The sequence below is a fragment of the Penaeus monodon genome, chromosome 35 (genome assembly GCF_015228065.2).
Source record: "Penaeus monodon isolate SGIC_2016 chromosome 35, NSTDA_Pmon_1, whole genome shotgun sequence".
In the NCBI taxonomy this organism is placed as follows: domain Eukaryota; kingdom Metazoa; phylum Arthropoda; class Malacostraca; order Decapoda; family Penaeidae; genus Penaeus; species Penaeus monodon.
Genome location: NC_051420.1, coordinates 27,664,924 through 27,669,923, shown reverse-complemented (window position 1 = coordinate 27,669,923; position 5,000 = coordinate 27,664,924). Strand labels below are relative to the sequence as shown.

At 42.6% G+C, this 5,000-nt stretch overlaps 1 protein-coding gene across 1 annotated transcript in view; it reads left to right on the top strand.

Annotated features, from left to right (window-relative positions):
- The window catches only part of LOC119595155 (irregular chiasm C-roughest protein-like), a 51,347-nt gene that overhangs the window by 1,070 nt on the left and 45,277 nt on the right, over positions 1–5,000 (top strand). The gene's annotated exons all lie outside the window — the stretch shown is intronic.

Genomic DNA, 5,000 nt, shown 5'->3' with positions numbered 1-5,000 from the left:
TGTGTGTGTGTGTGTGAGAGAGAGAGAGAGAGAGAGAGAGAGTGCGTGCGAATTACGTACAGGGTGCATTTTAAGCACCTGTTTTCAATATCGCTTTACAGCAAGAATTCTCCATCGGAGATATTAATGGATGGTAGGAACATGAAATAGAAGCATAATTCATTAATTAACAAAAGGAAAATTTACACACACACACACACATACACACAGATATAGTATATACCTTTTTTTATTTGTTATTATTTTTTTTAAATAGTTCACTTGATGATTATGTAGAGCAGTTAGCACATGACTAAACAATTCAAGTGTAGCATGCATAGGAGAGAAGAAACGGGAAAGAGAGAGAGAGGGGGGGGGAGGCTGTAAGAGGAGTATGACACGTGGCTAAATATAGCAGACAAAGACAATAGGTACGAGAGAGAGAGAAAGAGAGAGAGAGAGAGAGAAACAGATACATCGGAGGTGGCAGGACGAGGGAGAGGAAGAGAGAAGCGTGGGAGAGGAAGGAAGAGGAAAAAGAGAGAAAGGAAGGAGAAAGAGAGGAGCATGGCAGAACGAGTAAGAGAGAGAGGACAAAACACATGCACGAACGTAAGGGGGAAAAAACAGACAGTGTGAGAGGGAGTGCAGAAGAAAAGTGAGAGCAACAGATGCACTAACAAAGCGAGAGAGAGAGAGAGAGAGAGAGAGAGAGACAGAGAGAGAGAGAGAGAGAGAAGAGAGAAAGAGAGAGAGAGAGAGACAGAGAGAGAGAAGAGAGCGAGACGAGACGAGATATATAAAGTTTCGTTACCATCCTCCTGAACGGCAGTCTGACATGATATTTCCCGCGCACAGTCGAGGATTCTCACTCTCCCTCTCCCTCCCCTCCGCCTCCCCCTCCCCCCTCCCCCTCCCCTCCGCCTCCCCCTCCCACTCTCCTCCTCCTCACCCTCCTTCCTCCTCCCTCTCCTCCTCCCCCTCTACCCTCCTCCTCCTCCTTCTCCTTCCTCCTCCTCCTCTCTCCTCCTCTCCTCCTCCCCCTTCCTCCTCTCTCCTCCTCCTCTCTCCTCCTCCACTCTCCCCCTCCTCCTCCTCCTCCCCCTCCCTCCCCTCCCCTCCTCCTCCTCCTCCTCCCCTCTCCTCCCCTCCCTCGCTCTGCCTTGGTTCACACAGTACAGCGACTGTGATGCTGCTCGGCCCTTAGCATCATATATATTTTTCTTGTTCTTCTTCATCTTCTTTTTTTTCGAGTCGTGGGGATTTATCTGTTTTGTTCTTTGCACGGGGCGAATGTCGTTTCGGTTTATTGAAGTTTTTTTTGTGTGATGAATAAACTTTTTATTTTCCTTTTTTTTGCGTGTGTGTATGATGTGTGTGTGTTTTGAGTATTATTATTCCGTTTTTATTGAAATGTTGTTGTTATTATATATTTTTTAAAATTATTATTTCAATTGCTATTACTGCTACTACTACTATTAATATTACTAATTCTGTTACTACTACTTCTACTACTACTGTTACTATTACTAATTCTGTTACTACTGCTACTACTATGAGGATTCCTGTTATCATTATTATTTATACCTCGATGTATGCAACCTTTTGTGATATTTTTATTTCTGTTTTGGTTTTATTTTGTTGTTTTATTAATATGCGATGACAAGGATCCGAAAGAGAAACAAATGCGGAAGGAAAAAGGAGGAAAATATTTTGAATGATAAAGGTAACAAAAAATGAGAATTGGGAAAGGATGAAAGTCTTTATTTATTTATTTATTTATTTTTTTACTTCAAACAACGAAGTTTTTTTTTTTTTTTTTTTTTTTTTTAACTCTCCTGTGTTATCTTCCCTTCTTCATTACTTCTCTACATCGTATGCCGTGGATGCGGTTTCTGGAATGAGGAAGAGAGGAGGAATAAAAAAAATAGAGAAGGGGGAGATACAAATAGAGATCAAGAGAAGTAAAACGAATAGAAGAAGAGAGCGTGTGAAGCACAGGGAAAGGGGGGGGGTGGAGGGAGGGGAGAGAGGGAGAAGGGGACTGAAAGAGAGAAAGGAGGAATAGGAGGTAAGAGAGAGAGAGAGAGAACGAGGGAGAGAGAGAGAGAGAGAACGAGGGAGAGAAAGAGAGAGAGAGAGAACGAGGGAGAGAGAGAGAACGAGGGAGAGGGAGAGAGAGAGAGAGAGAGAGAGAGAGAGAGAGAGAACGAGGGAGAGAGAGAGAGAGAGAGAGAAAGAGATCTAATGCCATTGAACACTGACAAGAATTTTTATCCTGTATGTTCTAAAGCAGAATGTTATAAATATCTTTTATTATAGAGGATTCACATGTTTTTAGCTTAAATAATAAAAGTGAGAGACAGAGAGAGAAATCTTGGTGAATTCAGAGAATGATACATAAATAGTAATGCACACACATACCATCCAGAAACACACACACACACACACACACACACACACACACACACACACACACACACACACACACACACACACACACACTACCAAACATACACACTACCAAACACACACACTACCTAACAGACACACTACCAAACACACACACACACACACACACACACACCCTACCTAACACACGCACTAGCAAAACACACTTACACAACCCCCTCTCCGTTCCCCCTCCCTCTCCCCCCCTGAAAAAAGGAAAACAGAGCGATTCAATTAGTCAGCAATAGAGAGAGGGAAGGGCAGAAAAAGAGCGCGAATTGCAAGCCGCTTCCTCACACACGGAGTGCCACAAGAACACAATGGACACGGGGCGGAAGTGCACTCGAAGCTGGCACTGTATAGAGACATGCGGTGCCGGAATTGCTACCTGCTTCCTCTACTGTGTTCCTTCGTGAGGATTTTGTGTTTTTGTTTTCTTGTTTTGAAAGGGCCATGAGGGGGGGGGAGGGGGGGAGAATGTGTGATTGATTTATTTTTGTTTTTGCTTTCATTTTTTTTGTTTTTGTTAGCGAGGTTGAGGGATGGTCTTTGTGATTTAAGATTTATTTTGTTTTGTTTTTGTTTTTGTTTTTGTTTGTTTGTGAGTGGATCCGTGTCTTGTTATGTTTCAGATTTGGTGTTATTGTTATTGTTTTTGTGTGTTTTTGTTTTCGAGAATGAGGTATGTAGATAGGTCTTTCTTGCTTCTCTTTTTTATTTGTATGTATCTGTTCCTTTTTCAATATTATCGCTGTTTTACCATCATATATATATATATATATATATATATATATATATATATATATATATATATATATATATATATATATATATATATATATATATATATAGCGCTTGATACATCTCAGTATCTTTGGTATATTTACTAGTCTATTTAATATGCACACGTGCTCACCTGCGTGCACGTGAATTGTGCTTGTATGCGTGTGTGTGTGTGTGCGTGCGCATGTTAAGTTGAAGATGTACAAACGTGATTCTTGAATTACTGGATTTGTGCAGAAGTCTACGGGTAATTCACAGGAAATATCAATATCGTATTTTTTAATTTCTTGTTCCCTGTACATCTAATTTATCGTAATTTCTCTTTCTCTCTCTCTCTTCCTCCCTCCATCCCACCTCCTCCTTTCTTTCTTCCTCTCTCCTTCCTCCCCTGTTTCATTCTGCCTCCTTCCCTTGCTTTCTCCTCCTCGTTCCCCTATCTTTCCTCTCTTCCTCTTTTCCAAATTCCTTCTCCTTCTTTCCCCTCCTTCCTTTCTTTTTTCCTCTCTCCAATTCTTTCCTTCCTTCCTCTCTCCCTCTCTTCTAAATCTCCATTCCCTCCCTCTCTCTCCCTCTTTCCCCATCCTCCTTCCTTTCTTTCTTCCTCTCTCCTCCCTTCCCTATTGCTTCTTCTCTTTCTTTCTCTTCCCCTTCCCCCTTCTTTCCTTCCTTTCTCCCACTTTTCTAAAGCTCCACTCCCTTCCTCTCTCTCCCTCTTTTCTCTCTTTGCTTTTCTTTTCTTTCCCCTCATCCCTCCTTTCTCTCTTCCTTCTTTACTTCTCTATTCCCCTTTACCTCCTTCCTATTTTTTCTCCTACCCTTCTCCATTTTTCCTTTCTCTCTCCGTCCTTTCTAAATCCCCACTTCCTTCCTCTCCTCCTCCTTCTCCTGCTCCTCCTCCTCCTCCTCCTCCTCCTCCTCATCATCATCATCATCATCATCATCATCATCATCATCATCATCATCATCATCATCCTCTCCCTCCTCCTCTCCCCCTTCCTCCTCCTCCTCCTCTTCTTCTTCCACCTCTTCTTCCTCCTCTCCCCATCGTCCTCCTCCTCCTCCTCCTCCCCCTCCCCCTCCCCCTTCCCTCCCCCTATCCCTCTTCCTCCTCCTCCTCCTCCTCCGTCCCCATCGTCCTCCTCCTCCTCCTCTTCCCCCTGTCCCCATCGTCCACCCCCTCCTCCCCCCTGTCCCTCCTCCTCCTGTCCCTCTCCCTCCTCCTCCTCTCCCTCCTTTCCTTTCAAAGCCAAGAGAAAAGTATTACTGCACCAAGCCCCTTGCAAGAGAATGTTGACAATTGCGTTTAGGAGCAAGGAATGTGATAGCAATCGAGAAAATGTTGACTTGCATGTTATCGGAATCTCCTGGTCTCCATTATTCAGTTCTTGTGTGTTATGCCATAGAACGAATAACTCCAAACTGTTTATAATGGTAATGCATACAGCCATTACTGCATGCTGGGTTGACGTGTGCTTTTTTAGAAAGCTCGGGGATTTCGCAATATATGTATGGTGGCATCAGAATTATATACGTGAGGGGAGACTGTTTCCCTGGTAAGTTTTATTAATATTGTAATAAACATTCTTATCAGAAATGCGGGTTTTTCTTCCCGATTTATTTTCATCCCTATCTTTTCGAAAAATACTTCTGTAATCCCTCTTCATTTCTCTTCTCTAAAATCTGTATGAATGAGACATTGGACACTGAAACTTTGTTAGCTATAAAAATAGAACATGTTAGAATAACGATTAATTGACTTGCGATAGCTAGATATCCGTGCATATACA